At 41.3% G+C, this 24,852-nt stretch overlaps 1 non-coding gene across 1 annotated transcript; it reads left to right on the top strand.

The window, feature by feature from the left end:
- Window positions 1–8,110: 8,110 nt before the first annotated feature.
- On the top strand, window positions 8,111–8,182 carry TRNAC-GCA (transfer RNA cysteine (anticodon GCA)). The gene has a single exon. It is a non-coding gene; the product is annotated as a tRNA-Cys (tRNA).
- The last annotated feature ends 16,670 nt before the right edge of the window (window positions 8,183–24,852 follow it).

The raw sequence follows: 24,852 nt of genomic DNA, 5'->3' as shown, positions 1-24,852 counted from the left end.
GCTTTCACGAGTGTTAGAAATGAGAGAAGAGATGAAAACATTTCTTCAAAATGTTGATAAGGACCATTTCTGTGACATGGAGAGGCATGGCTCAAGAGGAATATCTCAGGCATACATGTATTTTGAATACCCAGAATTTATCGCACCAGGGCTCACTGCAGCCTTCACCTCTGAGGTTCAAGTGATTCTCCTGCATCAGCCTCCCAAGTAGCTTGGATTACAGGCACCCAGCACCATGCCCAGCCAATTTTTGTATTTTTAGTAGAGATGGGGTTTCACCATGTTGGCCAGGCTGGTCTTGAACTCCTGACCTCAAGTGACCCACCTGCCTCAGCCTCCCAAAGTGCTGGGATTATAAGCATGAGCCACCAAACCCGACCCCAACCTGAAACTTTAAAGAGTGAAAGGCAATGCTATTCACATTTGTGCTGGGACAACAAGCATAAACTGGGACTGTCCCAAGTAAAGCAGAACATACATTCACCCTTTTAAAATACCAAGTTCACACCTATGCACGGGGCACATTTTCTGTTCCATTTGTTTGTCTGTCTGTTGCTATGCTTCACCAGTTTAATTCCCTTTATAAGTCGTATCATCTGGTAGAACAAGTCCTACCTTCTTGTTTTCATATCCGAAATTGTCATGGCAAGTCTTAAACTGCTGCTGTTCTTTATTTTATATTGTTTTTTCAAGTTCTACTAAAATCCTTTTTAACTTTTGCTTTAATTACATCAAACAAAATAATAAAATTGGAGAGAACTGACATCTTTATAATATTGAATTCCTTATCTGTGAATATGGTATCATCTCCATTAATTCAGGTTTCCTTTATATCCTTCAGTAATATTTTATCATTTTGTCTGTAAAGAGCTTACACATATATTACTTTATTTTTAGTTACCTTATGGGTTTTGTTTTTGTTATTAGTAAGAGTTTTACTGTAATTCATTATCTAGTTGATTACTGTGGGTTTTTGAGGAATGATATTCATTGTTGTAGTACTGGGGGAACCCGTCCCCAATATTTCAACATAGGTTCTTTCTATTTTTCGTTAAGTGTCGGCCAGCTGAGAAATAAAGAGAGACAGTACAAAGAGAGGAATTTTACACCTGGGCCACCGGGGGTGACATCACATATCAGTAGGATGATACCTGCCTGAGTCTCAGACCAGCAAGTTTTTATTAAGGATTTCAAAAGGGGAGGGGGTGTAAGAACAGAGAGTAGGTACAAAGATCACATGCTTCAAAGGGCAAAAAGCAGAACTACTGATGAGGGTCTATGTTCAGCGGTACACATATCGTCTTGATAAACATCTTAAACAACAGAAAACGGGATTCAACAGCAGAGAACCAGTCTGACCACAGATTTACCAGGGCAGAGTTTTTCCCCACCCTAGTAAGCCTGAGGGTACTGCAGGAGACCAGGGCGTATGTCAATCCTTATCTCAACCGCATAAGACAGACATTCCCAGAGTGGCGGTTTATAGACCTCCCCCCAGGAATGCATTCCTTTCCCAGGGTATTAATATTAATATTCCTTGCTAGGAAAATAATTTAGCGATATCTCTCCTACTTGCACGTCCATTTGTAGGCTCTCTGCAAGAAGAAAAATGTGGCTCTTTTTGCCTGACCCTGCAGGCAGTCAGACCTTATGGTTGTCTTCCCTTTTTCCCTAAAAATCAGTTATTCTGTTCTTTTTCAAGGTGCACTGATTTCATATTGTTCAAACACACGTTTTACAATCAATTTGTACAGTTAACACAATTATCACAGTTGTCCTGAGGTGATGTACATCCTCAGCTTACGAAGATAACAGGATTAAGAGATTAAAGACAAGACAGGCATAAGAAATTATAAAAGTATTATTTGGTAACTGATAAATGTCCATGAAATCTTCCACAATTTATGTTCCTCTGCCGCAGCTCCAGCTGGTCCCTCCATTCGGGGTCCCTGACTTCCCGCAACATTGTAGGTCAATTTTGCACTCAGTAATCTTGCTGAATGATGTTGTTCTAATACTTTGTTTACACGTTAAGTGTTGGCAATCATAATATCTGTAAAAAGGGCAATTGTTCTCTTCAATCCTTATTCTTTTAATGTATCTTTCTTATTGTAGAGGTTAGGATGTCTAGTATGATGTTGAATAGTAAGAGTGATGGTGGGCATTCTTGTTTTTGAATTTAACAGGATAGCTTCTCATGTATTATGTTTGCTATTGGTTCATGGTGAATTCTGCTTATCAGGTGAAGGAAATTTATTGATACTCTTAATTTGCTATGAGCTTTTTTTAAAAAATAAAACATGAATACATATTGATTGTTGTCAAATCCTCATCTATTGATATCATATAATTATTCTCCTGTAATATATTAATGTGATGGATTACATTAACCAATTTCCTAGTGAAGAAACATCCTTGTATTCCTAGAATAAACCCTTCCTGATAATAAATTATTTCTAAAAAACGTTGTTAGGTTTAATTTGCTAATATTTATTAAGGATTTTTACATTTAATTTTGTAAGTGGAGTTTATCTGCATCTGTATCTGTATGTTCTTGCATAGTCTTTGTCTGACTTTGGAGATGATATTATACTAGCCTTATAAAATAAATTGGGTAGTTCCTTTCCTACCATCTGGGAGAGACAGGAATGATCTGTTTCTTGAAAGTGTGAACAAAAGTTCTCTGAAAAAGGACTTTGGAGGAAACAGATTTTATTCCAGGAACAGTTTGCAAACCAGGGAGGCATACCCTCTGATGTAAAACGAAGATGCCTTCCAGAGACCAAAAGGAAGGCTGGGTTTTACAGCAAAAGTTTCTACCCAGGTTCTCTATAAGGTTCGTTTATGCAGATGAGGGCTTGAAACTTGCATAGTTCTGATTGAGGCAGCTGAGTTTTGATTGGTCAATACACCACGATGCCCAGCTAATTTTTTGTATTTTTTGTAGATACAGGGTCCTGTTATGTTGCCCAGCTGAGTACTGACTGGTTGATACAGAGGGATTCTGTTTTGTCAATAGAGCTGAGCTTTGATTGGTTGATATGGCTCAGCTCTGAGTGGCTGAGGCACATGAGCTCTGAAAGTCCCAAAGATAAAACGATGTGGGCTTTTGGGAGAAAAGCCACAAAGATAAAAAGATGTGGGCTTTGGGAGAAAAGCTAAGGGTTTTGCATGACCCCCTAGTTGGCAAATGGTGCCTTGGCTCCATGTTAAATTTAGTTCCAGTTAGCCACTCCGGATCTATCTTGAAGTTTGGCTGTTTCAGGTTCACATTTGATGTTTTTGTTTTTGTTTTGTTTCTTCTTGAGACAGATCTCACTGTCACCCATGCTGAAGTGCAGTGGTGTGATCATGGCTCACTGTAGCCTCCACCTCTCAGGGTTCAAGCTATCCTCCTGCCTCAGCCTCCAGAGTAGCTGGGACCACAGTGTGCACCATTATGCCCAGCTAAGTTTTTGTACTTTTAGTAGATACAGGGTCCCCTTATGTTGCCCAGACTGGTCTTGAACTCCTGGGCTCAAGCCATCCACCTCCATCAGCCTCCCAAAGTACAGGGATTACAGGTGTGAGCCACTGCACTCAGCCCAGGTTCACATTTGTTCACAAAAGTTTTGTAGAAATCATCTATAAAGCAATCTTTGTTTTGTCCATTTTTAAATGAAATTTTTGATCATTTATTAAATTTATTTAAAAGATATACATTTCATCTGAGTACATAAGATGAAATTATGTAACAATTTATTTTATAGTTATACATATTTAATTGTTGTTATAAACTCGTTTATGGTAGCTCATGATTTTTTGCATTTCTACAATATCTGTATTTGTATCCCTTTGCCTTTCCTCTTTTTTTTTTTTTTTTTTTTTTTTGAGACAGAGCCTTGCTCTGTCACCAGGCTAGAGCACAGTGGCGCAATGTCGGCTCACTGCAACCTCCACCTCCTGGGTTCAAGCGATTCTCCTGCCTCAGCCTCTGGAGTAGCTGGCATTACAGGCACGCACCACCATGCCCAGCTAATTTTTTTATTTTTAGTATAGACGAGGTTTCACCACGTTGGCCAGGATGGTCTCGATCTCTTGATCTCGTGATCCGCCTGCCTCGGCTTCCTAAAGTGCTGGGATTACAGGCATGAGCCACCACGCCTGGCCTCTTCTTGTTTTTTATTTGTATGTTCTGTATTTTTCTTGAGCAGTTTTGCCCGAGCTTTGTCTAATTTATGATTTGTTTCAATAACTAACTCTTGGATTTGTTCTTCTCTGTTGTTTTGTATCTTGATTTGTATCTTTTTTTCTCCTTGTATCTTCTAAGTTTCCTTCCTAGGATTTTTAGGCTTTATTGTTATTTTTCTATAATCTTATGTTGAATGATCAGCTCATTAATATTCTTTCATCTTCAAACATATCTATTTGAATGCTGCATTAAAGAAATCTTTCATATACAGTATTTTGTTGTGTTTATATTGTCATTTTTTTGGTAGTGTGTTTCTGAACATATGTGGCATTTTTATATTATTAGAGTTTCCTGATGTTTCTGCATTGTGGTCATACAATTGTGATTCCTTAGATTTTTTATTTTTTTTTGAGATAGGGTATTACTCTGCTGCCCAGGCAAGGTGCAAGCATGGCTCACTGCAGCCTGGAACTCCTAGGCTCAAGTGATCCTCCCTCCTCAGCCTCCCAAGTAGCTGGGACTACAGGTACGTGCCACCAAGCCCAGCTAGTTTTTATGTTTTTGTTGTGGGTCTTGCCATGTTGCCCAGGCTGGTCTCAAACTCCTGGAGTCGAGTGATCCTCCTGCCGTGGCCTCCCAAAGTGCTGGGATTGATTACAGGGTTGCACTACTGTGCCTAGCAGAATTTTTTAAAGACTTATTTTCTATCTTAGTATTTGCTCAGTTTTTGTAAATATTCTGTGAGTGCTTTAACAGTATATTTGCTGTATTTGTTGATTGTAGTTCTCTCTCTCTCTCTCTCTTATCTTTCTTGTCCTCTAGTGAGGGCAAGAGAGATTTTAACATATTTATACATATATATTCTTGGTAATTTGATTGTTTATTTTTTAAAATATCCTTTAGCCTTACTCATATTTTCACCTATTTGATCTGGTTCTGACAGAGTTGTATAGAAATCTCTGATTGGGGATTTATAATGTTTTTGAGTAATTTTGTCAATTTTTGCTTTAGATAGTTCAAGACTTGGCATGATTGTTATACCTTGAAGGATTTTTTTTCTTTTATTATAATGTAAAATCTCTGTTTCCATTAATTTTTTTTTGCTATAAATTTTTATTTCTGATATAAATATTCTGATATCTTTTCTTGGTCAGTCATTTTCAGTTACTTTATTTTTAACCTTTATTTTTATGTTTTGAGAAAATCTCTTATGAATGTCTAGCCGTGGATATATTTGAGTTTAATTCATCTTTTTTTGTGATTACTGATAGATTTAAACTTGTTCCTATCATTTTGCCTTTTTCATTTTCTTCTTTTTTCCTTCTTCTGCCTTATATACCTTCTTCTTCATCCTTCTTTCTATTTTGTTTTGGATTACTTAAAAAAAAATCTACTCCCATCCCTACTGGTTTGTAAGTTATGTATTTTTATTTTATTTTATTATTTTTTTTTTTTAGTGGTTACCCAGTACTTTTTAACGTGTATACTTAATCTTTCTTTCTTTCTCTTTCTTTCTTTCCTTCCTTCCTTTTCTTTCTTTCTTTTTTAGAGTGAGTTTCACTCTCGTTGCCCAGGCTGGAGTGCAATGACCCAATCTCAGCTCACCGCAACCTCTGCCTCCCGGGTTCAAGTGATTCTCCTACCTCAGCCTCCAGAGCAGCTGGGATTACAGGCATGCACCACCACGCCCGGCTAATTTTGTATTTTTAGTAGAGATGGGGTTTCTCCATGTTGGTCAGGCTGGTTTAGAACTCCTGACCTCAGGTGATCCACCTGCCTCGGCCTCCCAAAGTGCTGGGATTACAGGTGTGAGCCACCTCACCCAGCCCAATTTTTCTAATAATATATTTTCTCACTTGTAAACTAAGATAGGGAATTTGGAGTATTTTAACTTCTCTCAGAACTCTCATATTTCTTGTATTATTACCTGGTATACTACACCCCTTCACCACCACATGTTCTAAACCCCAAGAAACTAGTTATTTATCATTTTTATACATAACATTTATGTTTAAATTTATCTACATATTTATCTCTTTCTTTGTTTACTGTTTATTCATCCATTTATTCAACAAATACTTTTGATTGGTGAGTAAGCACCCAGCACATAGAACAAGACAGATGAAGTGTCTGCCTTCATGGGGCTTCCATCCTAGGGAGGGAGACGATCATGAACAAAAATCGGTATTACTCTAATGCAGACCTAATAAGGACTGTTATGAAAACTGAGCAAGGGAATAACAAGTGATGGGGGTATGGGCGCGGTGGCTCACGCCTGTAATCCCAGCGCCGGAGCTGGTGGGGGCTGTGACAGCGGCTCCGAAGCGGACAAGATGGCTCCCCAGTGTGCGGAGGAGAGGTCGGACTGGGGCCGCACAGGGCCGTCGCAGAGCTGAGTGGCGGTGCCTGGGGCCTGGCTCACGGAGAAGGCGCCTGTCCCCGGTGGGCGGTGGCGGGAGCGCCCAGGACTGCGCGCGGCTGGAGATGCCTGCGGGCTTCGCGAGGAAGGACCTAGTGACCGAGGGCGCCTTCCGCCCGGGCAGGGGAGGCTGCGGCGGCGCGGGGTGTCCCCGGCTTCCCTTCGCTCTCCCTGGCTGCTCCTTCAGGGAGGCTTCTCTTAATACACGCGCCTAGGTGGTGTGCATCCGGAACGGCTTTATTTCTCCCGCACGTTTGGCTGTCGGTTTACCTGGGTTCAGAATTCTAGGTCGGAGGTTATTTTTCTTCAGCCCTCAAAAAGCATTTCCTAACAGTACAGTGTCAGTAACACAACTTTATTATTCAATTCTCATCTCATCAAAGCATCATGACATTATTTTACTTTGAAATGACATGGTTAGAGGGCCCTGACAGCCAAAAGGATATGTTTACCAGGCCTTAAACTTTTTTTTTTTTAACCAACACACAAATAGTAAAGGAATAAATTTATTTATTTATTTATTTATTTATTTATTTATTTATTTATTTTTGAGACTGCGTCTTCCTCTGTCTCCCAGGCTGGAGTGCAGTGGCGCGATCTTAGCTCACTGCAACCTCTGCCTCCCGGGTGCAAGTGATTCTCTTGCCTCAGCCTCCCGAGTAGTTGGGATTACAGGCGCCGGCCACCACTCCCGGCTACTTTTTTGTATTTTTAGTACAGACGGGGTTTCACCATTTTGGCCAGGCTGGTCTCGAACTCCTGACCTCAGATGATCCACCCGCCTCAGCCTCCCAAAATGCTGGGATTACAGGCGTAAGCCACCACGCCCAGCCAAAATTACATAATTTAAAAACGAGAAAACTATACATTTTGAACAATCCTTCTTGAGGAGGGGAATGTTACAAGTAAAGGAAGTAAATAAAAATAAAATAATAAAAATGCAATTAAAAATTAAAAATTAAAACAAAACAAATTCTTAGTAATTGTGACCATCCTGGATTTAATCTGAGAATATTAATTTTTTAAAACTATGTATAACAGTGCATGTGTTAGATTTGAGGTCGTGGAATTTGAGTTATGGTTAGAGTTTTTTTCTAAAACTTTTTTTCCTACTATAATAAGGTAGTGTTGAATCTATTTTATTTTACTCTATTTTATTTTGTTTATGTGAAGATTTTACTTAACTATACAACTTTTTAAAATAAGAATATTTTCCTAATTAAAAGAAAGCAATTTTTTAAAAAGTATAAACCCACAGGACAAAAAGCAGATGGGCGAGCGATAACTGATTTCACACAGAAGAAAGAAAAGGCAGCGACTGCAAGAGCCTGCGGATGAATCGTCCCACCGGGAGGAAGCAGCCCCTGGGGGAAATGAGGGCAGAAGGCGTGGGTGTGAGGGATGCAGCCAGCAGATCCTCGCGGGCTCAGTGGGAGTGAACAAGGACCACTGTACACTGTGGGACACCCGAGCATTGCAACACCATGAAATAATGCCAGCTGGGGAACTGTGTGGCCCGTGGGGGTATAGCTCAGGGGTAGAGCATTTGACTGCAGATCAAGAGGTCCCCGGTTCAAATCCGGGTGCCCCCTGCTGGTTTTCTTTCTGCTTCAGGATACTCTATGAACTCAACCATTCTGAGTCCACCCAAGTCACCATCAGCCCGCATATTAGATGAGTTTTTCAGGTGGCTAATTTCATCCAAGTGGCTTGTGGCCTGATAGGGGAAGAGGAAGGAAAAGGAGCGAAGGAGGCTCCAAGGTAATCTGGCTCAGGAAGTGGCTATGGGAGGCTTTCATCATGACCCAGGGTGGCCATTTGTGCTTTGGGAGCTCTCGTTTACTATTTATCTTTCCAAGGGAGAAGCATAGGCAGGAAGTCGGGGGAGCAGGCTGAATGACTGCACCAGACTGCACTGACGGCACCAGAACCGCCTGGGCGTTGCTCCTGCGCAGTATACCTGGACCTCAGCACGAGGCTCCGATGTGTAGGTCTGAGGAGAGCACTGGATATTTTGTTTTAAAAACAACGCATAGCTCCACTCTTCCTCCTGCCTCCTCCCACCCAGCACACACTAGATGATTCTGACAGGGACATTTCGGGGAAAACCATGCTGGATGGTTCTAAAGGACATTTCACCCAAACTGGCCTGATTATCAAAGCTGATGTCCTCTGCAGGGGACTGAGAGCCACAGGCGCAGACAGCTGCCTGGTGGGCAGAGGACGGAGAGGGTGGGAAAGAGACTGGTAAGAAAGGTGTGTCTGTCTGCCATGGAGACCTCCTAGGTTTCATGGAAGACCACGGAAACGTTGGTGACTTACTGTGTGAGAGCTCTGGATATCACTACTGGGTGAAAAGGTGGTTGTCAGAGAACAGCAATGGCTCATAGGTCAATCATTTGAACACAGATCATATGATCTTTGATTCATAACCCAGGTAGCCCCAACCTGCTGTCATTTTTTTAAATTAAGATTTTATTTTTCAGAGCAGTTTTAGGTTTACAGAAAAAGGTACAGAAAGCATAAAGTACAGACAGTTCCCTCCACCCATTTGCCCTTCATTAACATCTTGGATTAGTGTGGTACATTTGTTAAAATTAAGGAATGAATATTGATACATTATCATTACCTGACATCTATAGTTTACATCACAGTTCATTCTTTGCACTGCACAGTTTTATGGGTTTTGACAAATGCATAACGTCTTGTATCCACTATTACAGTATCATACAGAAGTGCTTCCCTGCCCTGAAACCCCCCCACCCCATGCCCTGCCTGTTCATCCCTCCCTTCCTACAAACCCCCAGCAACCACTGACCTTTTCACTATCTCCGTCTTCTGCCTTTTCCAGAGTATTTACAGTTGGAATTATACACTATGTGGCCTTTTGGGATTGGCTTCTTTCACTTAACAAGAAGCATTTAAGGTCTTTCTATGTCTTTTTTGTGGCTTGGTAGTTCATTTCTTCTTCTTGCTAAATACTATTCCACTCTGTGGACTTGTTGTCATTCTTACTCAGGCTTGGAGTTAGCATTCTAGCTAGACTGCATCTTCCTGCAAAGAGAAAGACAAGAAGCAGATGAGGCCTTTGCCAGAAAACCATCCCAGGCTCTGGCAGCCTCAAGCAATTTCCATGATTTTTTATTCTGGCATAGGCTCAGTCCCACTTATGTTGCTTGTGGAAGGTATTTGTAGTTGTCTTTTTTACACCCCCAACATTTGAAATTCTTTTCTATGTTTGGGGCAAATCCAAATCTATATGTGACTCTGAGTAGAAACCAGGACCTAACTACACTACAAAAGCCAAAAGTACCAGATTTTTTTCTTCCCATAGGCCCTATAAGTGCCCTAAGCCTGCCCAGTCACATGTACATGTGAGACTTGGAATGTGGAATGAGGTACATGGAAGTAGGAAGAGTTTGGAATGCACTCCAGGGAATGCGGAGCTCGTCATTGGCAGCGGGGCTGGTGGCTGCAGCCAGCTTTCAGTGGGGGTACTATCAGCTCCCTAACCAGGACGTTGTGTGGGGGTAAATTATTCTGACCCCTTGGCTGCCTTTTAGTCCTAGCCATTTTCTGAGTGTAGATCTCTAGGCTTCCTTTAGTGCTGTGAGATTTTTTTCCAACATCCTGCCAATAATTGCCTTATTTGATTCAAGTAGCCATTGCCAGTTTCTATTTTTGAGACAGAATGCTGAGAGTATGAAAACTAGTACTAGGAGTGGGGTGAAGAAAGTAAGAGGAATATGGCACTGGATACCTGCTTTTATTGGGACCAAAAGCAGTGAGCATCTGGCTAGTTATTCAGGAATTAGAACCTGACAGTCATTGATACACAGTAACAAAATAGGTGATCTGAATATCACGAGTCACTTGGAATGAAGTGCCCACGGGGCACTTTGGTTTTGGTGTACTAAGTTACTGTAGAACAGCATGAAGCACTGTGGAGTAGGGCGGCTAAATCTCTTGGTATTTGCAATGGTCTGCATGTGTCTCCCACAATTCATGTACTGGAAACTTAATATCCAATGCAACAGTGTGGAAGGTGGGGCCTAATGGGAGGTGTTTAGGTCATGAGGCCTCTGCCCTCATGAATGGCTGAATGTTGCTATTTTAAAAAAGCTTGCATTGGCTAGGTACAGTGGCTCATGCTTGTAATGCCAGCATTTGAAGCCACTTACTATGTGGGTTCTAGACTGACTGATGCGAACCAGCCATGAGTTAACCTAACAATGCCATAGGCTGGACACCCTAACTCATACCCAGTAGTTCAACAATGTATAGCCAATCACTAATCAATGTTATTTCTGTAAACCAATGAGAATTCCTGTCAAACAATTTTTTTTATCAGCCCACTTCTTATTTCCTTCACCTTTAAAAACCTGCTTGTTCGGTGGCTCACGCCTGAAATCCCAGCACTTTGGGAGGCAGAGGCGGGCAGATCACCTGAGGTCAGGGGTTCGAGACCAGCCTGACCAACATGGAGAAACCCCATCTCAACTAAAATACAAAATTATCCGGGCATGGTGGCGTATGCCTGTCATCCCAGCTACTCGGGAGACTGAGGCAGAAGAATCGCTTGAACCCGGGAGGTGGAGGTTGTGGTGAGCTGACATTGCACCATTGCGCTCCAGCCTGGGCAACAAGAATGAAACTCCGTCTCAAAAAAAAAAACAAAAAAAAAAACACACACAAAAAAACACCTGCTTATTACAAAGGCCTAATGGAGCATATCCCAAGGCAACTTGGAAGCATTTCCTGGACTGCTGTGCTTGCTTTGGCTCAAGTAAACTTAATATTATATTTTGTGACTCAGCTTATTTCTCTAGGTCAACAAGTCCTTAGAAATGAAAAAAGAAAAAGGGGCAACCTGCATGGTTAGCTGGAGTCCCCCTCATCCTTGTCCTGCCACTAGAATCCTACTTGTAGATAATCCCAGGTATGGTGAATAAAGGTTGGACAAGAGCCAACAAGGTGGAGCATCTTTGCCTCTGACCAAATTGCCTAAACTGAGTTCATTCCCAGACTCAATTTTCCTGGAATAAAGAGGATCTTGGATAAACTTGAGGGAGTCCTTGTGTCTTACTTCAGACTGCTGAAGTAATCCCATAGAATGAGTGGCTTAAACGATAGGACTTTATTCCTCACAGTTGTGATGGGTGGGAAGTTCAAGATCAAGGTGTCAGAGGCATTCAAACCAGAGTGACTCCATCTTGAATAAGGGCTGGGTAAAATGAGGCTGAGACCTGCTGAGCTGCAATCCCAGGAGGCTGGGCATTCTTAGTCACAAGATGAGATAGGAGGTTGACAGAAGATATAGATCATAAAGACCCTGCTGATAGAACAGGATGTAGTCAAGAAGCTGGCCAAAACCCACCAAAACCAAAATGGCGATGAAAGTGACCTTTGGTGGTCCTCACTGCTTACTATATGTTAATCATGCATTAGCATGCTAAAAGACACTCCCACCAGCACCATGACAGTTTACAAATGCCATGGCAATGTTGGAAGATACCCTATATGGTCCCCTTTGGTAAGGCCCCTCTTGGTTAAGAATGAATTTAGGCTGGGCATGGTGGCTCATACCTGTAATACCAGCACTTTGAGAGGGTGAGGTAGGCAGATTTCTTGAGACCAGGAGCTTGAGACCAGCCTGGGAAAGATGGTGAAACCCCATCTCTACCAAAAAAAAAAGTTAACCAGGTGTAGTGGTGCATGCCTGTGGTCTCAGCTACTTGGGAGGCTGAGGTGGGAGAATTATCTGAGCCTGAGAAGTTGAGGCTGCAGTGAGATGTAGTTGCACCACTTGCACTCCATCCTAGGTGACAGAGTGAGACCCTGTCTCAAAAATAAAGAATGGATTTGGCTCTACAGGATGTTAATTGCTATTCTCTTTGGATTAATTCACCTTGCACTCTTTGCTGACAGCTGTGGGTGACAGGACTGAGCATATGCAGGATCACGAGACATGGGGAGCTTCTTTGTCCTGAAAGGGGGAAACGAGAGCTGATGGAACTGCTGGAAAAGATTCCTTCATGACTGATAAGCAGCTTCCTGAACTTTTGATTCAGTATAGCTGTGATGAGTGGGTCTTTCTCTAGCCTTCCTGAGCTCCTCACCTCCCCTGTCTCACTGCAAGCAGCACTTTCTTCCTTTCCCTTTCCTCCCTCTCTCTGTCTCACCTTTCCCTTTTCTATCTTTTCTTTCATCCAGGGCGACTGTCTGCTGTTCCATCTTGTCCAGAGACCACATGTTGAAACTCCTAGTAAGAGATCATTCCACTCCACTTTGAGTGGCTCAAAGACAGCATGGACCAGCGGAGGCAAGTTTGAGCTTTGCTAGGTTGATTTTGGGCACTGAGCAGGGTGGCTAGTGTCTATGTTTTGTCACACATATTCTGCTCCAACTGGAAAGGAAAACGTTAATTTGGTTTCCCTATGCAGCCAGTTGGGTGGCGTCTTGCAAAATTGAGAGGCTTTTTGCCTATGGTTCCTTTGTAATGTGATTTAACCCCCATAGCTATGGTGCAACAAGCAAGGCCATCAGAGCCACTTAGAGAAAGGGAACCCAGAAACCTAGCATGCTGGCAATAGGGCAAGAATTTCTTACCAACCAGACTTCTGGCCTCTCTCTTTCTAGGTAAACCAGTTGAATGAATGATAAAAGTCATTGTCTCCTCTGCAAGGTTTTGACTAATGGGAAAAAGGGTTTGTGAAGCTATTCTTAGGCTGTAGCAAATCTGGTGTACTTTGTGCTATGAATTTGTCTGTGTTGTTCTATCATAAAAAGGGATACCAAAGGATAAAATGTGGGTGTAGGACCCAAGCCCACTGTTCAAGCCAACCTAGCAAACTGGTCAGTTACAAACTTTGCTGCAGGTCCCTGAAACAAAAACTGGATGAGATTTTCCTCTTGTTTTGTTTTATGTCCTTGGGAGCTTGACCTTGTGACTATGTGGAAGTACTTTCTTTTGACTTCTACCAACTGGAGGATGGGACTTTGGAGGTTCATGTCATAGTTAGCCCAAAAAATTATCTTGAACAGTAAAAAACCTTTGCAAGCTCAAGATTGGCTACTCTAGGCTCCTGCTGGGAAGTATACTAGAAACAACTGAATGCTATAGCTCAGTAGCTAAGGCTTTGTCTTCTTACAGTGGTATCCCAGGTTCAACTCCCAGCTTAGGGAATGAGTCATTTCTGGTTTGACATATGTGTGATTTTTTTTGTTTTGTTTTGTTTTGGTTTTGAGAGTGAGTTTCGCTCTTGTTGCCCAAGCTGGGGTGCAATGGGGCGATCTTGACTCACTGCAACCTCCGCCTCCTGGGTTCAAGTGATTCTCCTGCCTCAGCCTCCCGCGTAGCTGGGATTACAGGCATGCACCACCATGCCCAGCTAATTTTGTATTTTTAGTAGAGATGGGGTTTCTTCATGTTGGTCAGGCTGGTCTCGAACTCCCGACCTCAGGTGATCTGCCTGCCTTGGCCTCCCAAAGTGTCAGGATTACAAGCATGAGCTACCGCACCAGGCCTATGTGTGTGATTTTTGCCATTTATTGATTATTTTCCCCTGTGTGAACAACTTCTAACTTCCTATCTTAAATTTTCTTTTCTCTGAGCTACCTTTGGAGATTCTAGATCTTGTAAAAACTGCTTACCACTTCTTACAAAATATCTTTTATACCATGGTTAAGTCATAACTTACGGTATAACTTAAGGTATAACTTATACACCTTAGTTAGGCTTATTGGTTTCACCTCAGAGGTTACCTTTAGTAAAATTGAAAAGCCAGAAATGTTGGCTCTTCGTCCCGGATGGAGTCTGGGAATAAGAGATTTGGTTAAAAGTCAGCTTAATTAAAAACAGATATCCAAGCTATACATATATTTAAGAGGCATTTATGTTTTCTTCTCTTCTTGGATCTTGTTTTTCTGAAAAAAGTTTTTTTTTTTCTGAGTACACTGAATTATTTTTCTCCGTTTTGTCATCTTGCCACTCTTGATGCTCATATGAAGGGACCTAAGATAATTTCTAACAGCCTGGGACTCCTCGGGAAAAACAGAGGAGGTGCCACAGTCCCTGTTTTTGGAAAAACCTCTAGTTTCCTCCTGGAACCCCAGAAATTGAAAGTGGATAGATGCCTCTCAAAATCTGAAGCTCTGTTCTGTTTTGCATTGTGCTACCTAGCATTTTTTTACTTTTGGGGATATCAGAAATTACTTAGCACTATGAGAGAGCTTTTAGTTTTAGTATGTAATAGCTAGGTAGAAAATATACTTTTAGAGATGGATAATGGCAGTTATGGGGGGATACTTGGCTCTTTGCATGTGTGGATCAGAGGAGCATACTTTTGGCCACCTAGAAAGTATGAAAACATTCCCCACCCCCACCCCCAGAGAGGTAAAAGTCCTACAGGAGATGAGCTGATTGGCTTTGAGTTGCCCACCAGCTTCAGGGGAATGGCCTGGAAGTAAAATGCATAGTAAAAGCATTGCACTTTCTGGTCCTGTAGCACTTCCCTCTTTTTGGGGACCCAGAATTCAGCATGAAAATAGGAAAGAAAAGCTTTGAAACAATACCAGATCTGCTTCTGTCTGTCTGTCTATGTATTTATGTGTTGTGTGTGATGTTTTGCTATTAAAAAATGAAAGAGCTCTGATTAATTGACTTAAAAATAGTAAGCACTTAATTCAAATATCTTGTCAGAAAAATAGAAAATTTAATGCCTTTTAGTTCATGTGACTTTAGTAATCTTTAGGAAATAGTTTTAAAAATTATTGGTGAAATTAAAATGTCTTCAAAATTTAGATATTTGGTCTAGATTAGGCAGGTCATATACTGTGTTTACTAAGCTACATAAACTGCTTCTTTGACTTTTGATAATTGTTCAACTTCCTGTTTTGGACCCATTAAATTCTAGCTAAGGCCTGGGGACATGTGGAGTTGGCCATGCTCACTATGGGATGGAAAGAGTCAGATTTTTTCTGCACTTCTGTCTGGTGTCCCGGGCTCCACACGTGGTACATAATGAAAATTGCTTACTTAACAGGTTTCTCACCAAAAATAAAAGTTGCTAAGAGTAAATATTGTAACATATATAATTAAGACTACTGGAGAAATAGTTTTACATGCAAGGTGTATAAGGAAAGTAAAATGTGTTTTTGGTAAAAGATTATAATAAGGCATAGGAATGTGGGTTGTTGTTGTCGTTGTTTTGCCTAGTTTAGAGGGTTAAAATGTTGTTTTAAGTTAGATAGGATAAAGCTTCATGTTAAAACCTTCAGTGTATGACAATGTAGTTTTTTACATAAGGGCTATAAGAATCTGTTTTCTTTTATAACAGGACACAATTGGAGACACTGGTTATTTTACGAGGCTTTGACTGGAATGGCATGCTTTCAGATACAAACATACTGCTTTAAGGAATCCAAGTTGGCTTATAGAGCCAGTAAAAGCCCCTTGGGAAAACTGGTCTCATACTTTGCATATGAAATCTCTGTACAAGTTTCCTGACCTGCAGTAAGTAAAGAATGTCACTTTCTGACAGGCTCAGCAGCCCCCAAGTTATTTTGGTACCTCAAGAGAAGAAGAATTTACCCAGCTCATGCAGGTACTTGCAGACACAAACACATGGTTGTGCTCATGGCTTTAAAAAGTCTAATAGGAGATTTTCTTTTTTTTTTTTTTAATAGAACAAAGTTCCACCAAAGCCAATTTAAAAGGAGCATATATGGCACATAATTATTCTTGCTGTTCTTTATGCAAATAATCAGCCCAAGTATAATAAGACTAAAGCTTATTTTGTAAACGAATCAGTCTTGCCATGATTTTTTAAAAATAAAAATGGGGACTAGATAGAGAAAAACTATGTTTCAAAAACTATGATACACCTCTTATTAGATTCTAGTCTCATCTATTGTTTTTGAGTTTTTTTCTGCAATTAAGACTGACCCTGATTATCCTGTGAACCAATCAGTGATCTCTGGGTGCTGCTCAGAGGAAACAAGAGGGATGGGTAATGTAAAAATCTGGATAAGTATTCTTATTCTGGGCATGTATTAGAATTGGCTAGCAACCTTATATTAGCTTGGTTCCAACAGTTTTCCAGTTCATGAAAAGCCTTCTTATTGACTTATATTACTGCATTCATGTAAGAATGCAGGATAACCTTAGTCAATGTTTTCTTAAATTGAACACTTATTAAGCTTCTAGATACCATCTTTTGTTGGGATTCAGAGTTATGAATGACCTTCACCATACTGTTGCTTTCTGACTGAATTCCTCCCTACTCTGAATACAAGAGACCTAATAGGAAGAAGTATCACCACCCCTATTCAGCTTGAAGAAGCTATAGAATATGGAGCTTTATCCCTCTGCAACCCTTAAAATTAAAGGTTCCCTTATAAAAGGGAGAGGGGGAAATATGTCAGAGGAGTTCAAACCAGAGTGACTCTTGAATAGGGGCTGGGTAAAATGAGACTGAGAACTGCTGGGCTGCATTCCTGGGAATTCTTATCACAGGATGGGAGAGGAGGTCAACACAAGGTACAGGTCACAAAGACCCTGCTGATAAAACAGAATGCAGTGAAGAAGCCAGCCAAAACCTGCCAAAACCAAGATAGTAATGAAGGTGACCTCTGGTGGTCCTCACTGCTCATTATATGCTTATTATAATGCATCAGAATGTTAAAAGATACTCCCACTAGCACCATCACAGTTTACAAATGCTATGGCAATGTCTGGAAGTTACCCTATGTTGTTTAAAAATGAGAGAAATCCTTAGTTCTGGGAATTGCCCACCACTCTTTTGGAAAACTCATGAATAATTCACCCCTTGTTTAGCATATAATCAAGAAATAACCATAAGAATAACCAACCAGCCGCCCTTGGGGCTGCTCTGCCTATGGAGTAGCCATTCTTTTGTTTTGTTTCTTCCTTCTCTGAGAAACTCACTTTCACTTTACTCTGTGGACTCACCCTGAATTCTTTCTTGTTTGAGAGCCAAAAACCATTTCTTGGGGTCTGGATTGGGATCTTTTTCTAGTAACAAAGATGCTGCCCAATTCAGTTCTTGATGTGGGCCCTCTCTTGGCTTACAGAGGGACACTTTCTTGCTGTATCCTTACCTGGCAGAGAGAGTGAGCTCTAGTCTTTTTCTCTTCTTATAAGGACTGTGACAAAATTAAAAATACATACTTGGTCGACTTTTCCCCTTCCTGGCATAAATCTCCTAAAACCCTTGGAATCTCTGAAGTAATGTGTGTCTTTTTGTATGCTAATAAGATGACTGGTTGTTTGGGGCTCACGGATAGCCTCAGTCTGGGGGTTGATTGCCAGGGGACCAATTATGTCATTTGAGAGTGGGAACTGTCAGCCCCACCCCCTGACCTCCAGAAAGGGGAGAGGGGTTGAAGGTTGAGTTGATCACCAATGGCCAATGATTTAATCAATCATGCCTATGTAATGAAGCCTACATAAAAACCCCAAAGGACAGAGTTCAGAGAGCTTCTGGATTGCGGAACACCTGTAAGTGCCTGGAGGATGGCACATCTGGAGAGGGCATGGAAGCTCATGCCTATATCTAGCCCTTTGCATCTCTTCTATTTGGCTGTTCCTGAGTTGTATCCTTTATAATAAATGGGAAAACATAAGTAAAGCATTTATCTGATCTCTGTTAGCCATCCAGCAAATTATTGAACCTGAGGAGGGGGTCATAGGAATCCTGATTTATAGCTGGCAGTCAGAAGCACAGGTTGCAGTCTGGGACTTTCCATTAGCATATGAAGTGGGGTCAGTCTCATGAGACTGAGCCCTTACCCTGTGAAATCTGACACTACCTCCAGGTAGAATAACGTGACGCTTGTTAGGAAAGCCAGACAAAGACACTATGAGAAAAGAAATCTACATACAATATGCCTTATGAACATTAATGCAAATATCCTCAACAAAATACTAGCAAATTACATTCAGCAGCATATTAAAAGGATTATACACCATGACAAAGTGACAAAGGGGGATTTATTTTTGGAATGCAAGGATGGTTCAACATATGAAAATCAATCATTATATCACATTAATAGAATAAAGGAAAAAAAAACCCATGTGATCATCTTGATTAATGCAGAAAAAGCATTTGACAAAATTCAGCATCCTTTCATGATTTAAAAAACACTGAACAAACTAGGAATAGAAGGAAACTACTTCAGCACAATAAAAGCCGTATGTGAAAAACCCACAGCAAACATCATAGTCAATGTTAAAAGACTGAAACCTTTTCCTCTAAGATCAGCAATAAGAAAAGAATGCTCACTTTCACCACTTCTATTCAATGTAGTCTTGGAAGTTCTAGCCAGAGCAATTAGTCACGGAAAAGGAATAAAAGGTATCCAAGTCGGAAAGGAAGAAATAAAATTATCTCTGCTTAAAGATGGTATGATCTATATGTAGAAAATCCTGAAGATTCCACAAAAACTGTTAGAACTAATAAATGAATTCAGCAAAATAGCAGGATACAAAGCCAACATACAATAATCACTTGCATTTCTATACACTAACAATGAGCAATCTGGAAAGGAAATTATGAAAACAATTCCATTTATAATAGTTTCAAAAAGAATAAAATAGGAATTAACCAAGGTGGCAAAAGACATGGCCTTGGAAGTTTTAGGGTTTTAGAAAAAACAACTAGAAAAACTTTGCTGAAAGTAGTTAAAGATGATGTAAGTAAATGGAAACACTCATCCCGTGTTTATAGATTGGAAGAAATATTGTTAAGATGTTAATACTACCCCCAAAAATCTACAGATACAATGCAATTATCTGTAGATTAAAATCACCAAAAATCCCATCAAAATCCCAAAAGCTTTTGTTTTTCACAAATAGAAAAATATATCCTAAAGTTCCTATGAAATCTCAAGGGACCCCAAATAGCTATAATGATCTTGAAAAAGAACAAAGTTGGAGGACTCATACTTCATGACAAAACTCACTGCAAAGCTACAATAATCAAAATTGTGTTATTGGCAAAAAGATAGATATATAGGCCAATGGAATAGAATAGATATCCTAGAAATATCCTAGAAGTTATTAACTTCATTATTACATCATATACAAAAATTAGCTCAAAATGGATCAAGACCTAAATGTAAAACTAAAAGAATAGAACTCTTAGAAGCACATATGGGATAAAAACTTTACAACATTAGATTTGGCAGTGATTTCTTGGATATGATAACAAAGGCACAGACAACAAAAGAAATAATGGACAAATTGAACTGCATGACAAATTTGAAATTGTGTGCATCAAAAGACACTATCCAGGCCGGGTGCGGTGGCTCATGCCTGTAATCCCAGCACTTTGGGAGGCTGAGACAGGCAGATCATGAGGTCAGGAGTTCGAGACCAGCCTGGCCAACATGGGAAAACCCCGTCTCTACTAAAAATACAAAAATTAGCCGGGCTTGGTGGCAAGTGCCTGTAATCCCAGATACTTGGGAGGCTGAGGCAGGAGAATCACTGGAACCTGGGAAGCAGAGGTTGCAGTGAGCCAAGATCGTGCCATTGCACTCCAGCCTGGGCAACAAGAGCAAGACTCCATCTCAAAAAAAAAACAAACAAAAAAAACACCTATCCATAGAGTAAAAAGCCAACTCACAGAATGGGATAAAATAAAATATTTGCGAATTATAAGTCTGGTAAGGGATTAATATCTAGAGTATATAGATAGCTCCTAAAGCTCAACAACAAAAAACCCAATTAAAAAATAGACAAAGGACTTGAATAGATATTTCTACAAAACAGATATGCAGATGGCCAATAATCACATGAAGACACTCAACATCAGTAATCATTAGAGAAATGCATGAAATATCACCATGAAATACCACCTCACACCCATTAAGATGGCTACTATTACAAAAACAGAAAATAACAAGTGTTGGAGAGGATATGGAGAAATTGGAGCCTTTACGTACCATCTTTGGGAATGTAAAATGGTAAAGCCACTGTGGAAAACAGTATGATGGTTCCTATAATAATTAAAAATTGAATTATTGTATGATCAAGCAATTCATTTCTGAGTAATACCCAAAAGAATTGAAAGCAGGGTCTTGAAGAGATATTTGTACACTTATGTTTATAGCATCATTATTTACAATAGCTAAAATGTGGAAGCAACCAAACTGTCCATTGATGAATGAATGAATAAGCAAAATGTAGTAAATACATACAATGGAATACTACTCAGCCTTTAAAAAGATGGAAATTCTGACATATGCTACAACATGGATGAACCTCAAGGACATTATGCTAAGTAAAATACAACAGTCACAAAAATACAAATACTTTATTATTCCACATACATGAGCTACTTAGAGTAGTCAAAGTCATAGAAACAAAGTAGAATGGTGGTTGCTAGGAGTTCAGAGGAGGAGGAAATGGGAAGTTACTATTTAATGGATGTAGGGTTTCAGTTTTACAAGATGAAAAGAGTTTTGGAGATGGATAGTTGTGGTGGTTGCACAGCATTATGAATGTAATTAATATCACTGAACTTACAGTTAAAATGGTAAATGTAATTTACCACAATAAAAAAATTGAAAAAGAAAATCAATGCCACATTACTGAAGAAGTCTCAGAAATGGGAGCTACCATTAAAGAGTTGAAAGTTGCAAGGATGGATATTTCAAACACCTGTCAATTTGTGTCTACCACTTAGTGGTGAAAATAGATGGGCCTTAGAGAATGGGGATGGTTTATAATGAATAGTTATGTGGTAATCCCAATTCTGTCTGCCAAATTAAATATTGATTTAGTGTATATTGTCTCAATACTAGTAAGCAGAAGGCTTTAGAAGCAATTTGTTTTTGCTTTTTAGGTGCATCTTCACTGTCTTGCCCCTGAGTTACATTGACTCTAGTTTAGTGCCACAATTTGGTCCACAGGGAACTTAGCCATTATCCCATAGGACACCACAGTGTGCCTACATATTGATAGTATTCTTCTAGGACCCAGAGAATACCAAATATAAACTAGTCTAGATGCCCTGATAAGTCACAAGAGTGCCAGGGAATGGGAGAAAAATTGCATAAAATAACAAGTACCTGACACCTTAGTGAGGTTTCTGGGTATCTAGTGGTTTGGGGATTGTCAGGTTACTCCTATCATGTGAATGATGAATTGGTAAACATTGCCCTAACCCTTCCCACAGCCATCATTAACACTAAGAGAGAGGCATAGTATTTGATAAGCCTCTTTGCTTTGGTGGGGTGGGGGGAAATTGCCTACACTACATTTGTTTGTACTTTCTCAGCCCATTTATAGGTGTTGGAAAGGATATGGAGAAATTGGAGCCTTTGTGTGCGAGAATTAAGTGGGGCCAAGAACAGGGGAAGACTCTCTAGCTGGGTCACTTCTGCCATTTGATTCTAATACCCAATAGATCTCAGTGTTCAGTGTCTGTGGCCACTCAGGATACTGAAAGGGACCTGTGACAAGCCAGGACGGGACAATCACCAGGGAGGATTGCAAATTCTTGGTACAAATCAATGCCTTATTCAGCAAGTGGCAATTCTCCTTCAGAGAAAGAGTTTTTGTCTTGAAATTAGACCAGGTAGATCTTGGATTGGAACCGTGTTACGGGCGGGTTTTTCTTCTTAGAGCTCCCAAGATGGTGGCGGGTGGCTCCCAAGATGGGATGGGCCGCTCCCAAGATGGCAGCACACCTTTTGTTCTCTGACCTGAGGTTCTTGGCCTCACAGATTCCAAGGAATGGAACCTTGGGCCATGTGGTGAGTGTTATAGCTCTATTAGAAGCTGTGGGTCACAGAAGAGAACCATGGAACCCACCGACTAGTGTTCAGCTCAACTAGGACGAAGTCGGGCACTTAGCTGTGCAGGAACAATGGCGAGCCTTTAGCCCAATCAGGAGCGGCAATGGGCACCTCGCTGGATCAAGAGTGCAACGGACACCTGCTGGATCCAGAAGGGTGGAAGTCAACGGCGGGTCTGGGACGGCAGCAAACAGCAGTGGTGGACAGCAAGTGAAAGCTCAGCTCGAGCCGTAACAAACACAGACCAGAAGAGTGCAGTTGCAAGATTTAATAGAGTGAAAACAGAGCTCCCATATAAAGGAGGGGACCCAAAGGGGGTTGCTGCTCCCTGCTCGAATGCCTGGGGTTTATATCCTGATCATTGTCCCTCCCCCTGTGCTCTCAGGCAATATATGATTTGACTATTTCTTTACCTCCTACTTTTAGCCTAATTTGTATTTTAGTGAGCCCTCTTTACTACCTGATTGGTCGGGTGTAAGCTGAGTTACAAGCCCCGTGTTTAAAGGTAGATGCTGTCACCCTCCCCAGCTAGGCCTAGGAAATCCAGCTAGTCCTGTCTCTCAGTACCCCCTCTCAACAGGAAAACCCAAGTGCTGTTGGGGAGGTTGGCCACCGACAGCTCTTAACTGCTTCCTGCTGAATTGGGGCATAGTAAGGGTCTTGCAGTTGAGGTTTCCTCAGGAGGGGTGCCTTCGATGTCATCAACATTGGAGCATGGGCTAGCAGGCCGGTCCAGGGGTCCGTGGTAGATCTTAGTCATGGACTGCATCTGGGGCTCCATTTGAAAAACCATTTGTAGTTTTACACCTTTGATTCTGGAAGAGACAAACTTAACAAGAAAGTTAAAGATACAGGGATTGAAATGTATGGCCTGCAGTGCAGGGGATTATTTCTTTGGCATACTTTGCAGGCCCTGACTATCTGCTTGATAGTTTTGAAAAGTCCTGGTCCAGTAAATAATGATTTGGCCATCCAATGGGTGCTATCAATGCCTAAGTGAAAGGTCTGGTGAAGGGTTTTAAGTAATTTCCATTGGTTAGCTGCAGGCAAAAGTATTTTTCCTTCTTCGGTGGCTAGCCATCCTGAGGGGAGGAAACTATGTCCTCGTGAGGTTCCCCATTCTGTTTCTTCTGCTGAGTACTGGGGCTTGGTTTCCTGGAGGGGATTACCCCATACTAGGGGTCCTTCTATAAACATTTCTAATGGAAGGTCCCACCTTGCGGCTCTTTTGGCTTCAATATCCGCTTGGTGGTTCCCTTCTATTTCCCTTTCCTTTCCTTTCTGATCACCCTGGCAGTGTAAGACTGCCACCTCTTTAGGTTCCTGTACAGCCAATAAGAATCTCCTAATGGCTTCCTGATGTTTGATAGGTGTTCCCTCGGAAGTTAGGAATTCCCTTTCTCTCTATATTGCTGCGTGGGCATGGAGGACTATGTAAGCATACTTAGAGTCTGTATATATATTTACCCTTTTTCCTTCTCCTACGTTCAGGTGTATAATGGCCCCTGCTTTTGCTAGAATGTCTCTCCCTAACAAAGGAGTGGGGCTTTCAGGAATAATTAGAAAGGCATGTGAAAAGAGTAAAGTTCCCCAGTCACAGCTTAGGGGCTGGGAGAAGTATCTAGTGACTGCTTGTCCTAGGACCCCTCGGATAGTGACCGATCTGGAAGATAGTTGTCCAGGACAGGACAGTAAGACTAAGAAGGCTGCACCAGTGTCTAGGAAACAGTTAACCTCCTGGCCCTCAACGGTCAAGCATACCCGGGGCTCTGTGAGGGTGATGGCATGGGCTGGCACTTGCCCCAGGCACCCTCAGTCCTGCTGCTGGATCATCTTGTTAGTGGCTTCTGACTCAGAGGACTTTCGTCCCCTGAGGCAGTGGGCTTTCCAGTGATTCCCTTGTCAGAGGACCTTCATCCCCTGGGGCAGCGGGCCTTCCAGTGATTCCCTTGTCAGAGGACCTTCGTCCCCTGGGGCAGTGAGCCTTCCAGTGATTCCCTTGACATAAGGGGCATGGACGAGGAGGCGGCTTTTTTCTATTTGGACAATCTTTTTTAAAGTGTCATTGCAAACCACACTGGAAGCAAGCCCTATTAGGCATTCGATTTGCCCAGCCTTTCCCTGTTCCAGAGTCTCCAAAGTCCGCTTTCCTGAGGGCCGTGACTAAAGCGGTGGCCTTCTTTTTATCCCATTTGTCCTGTTCCACCTGCTCCTCCTGATCTCTATTATAAAAAACCGAGGTTGCCAAGTTCAATAGGATTTCTAAGTTTTGCTCTGGGCCTAAGGCGGACTTTTGAAGTTTTTTTCTAATGTCTGCAACTGGCTGAGTGACAAACTTACCCTTTAAGATTAGTTGGCCTTCAATAGAATCAGGTGACAAAGAGATATGCTTCCTCAATGCCTCCCTTAGTTTCTCCAGAAAGGCGGTAGGATTTTC

Source organism: Pongo pygmaeus, chromosome 6, assembly GCF_028885625.2.
Source record: "Pongo pygmaeus isolate AG05252 chromosome 6, NHGRI_mPonPyg2-v2.0_pri, whole genome shotgun sequence".
NCBI classification, from domain to species: Eukaryota; Metazoa; Chordata; class Mammalia; order Primates; family Hominidae; genus Pongo; species Pongo pygmaeus.
This window is presented reverse-complemented; position numbering and strand designations above follow the sequence as displayed.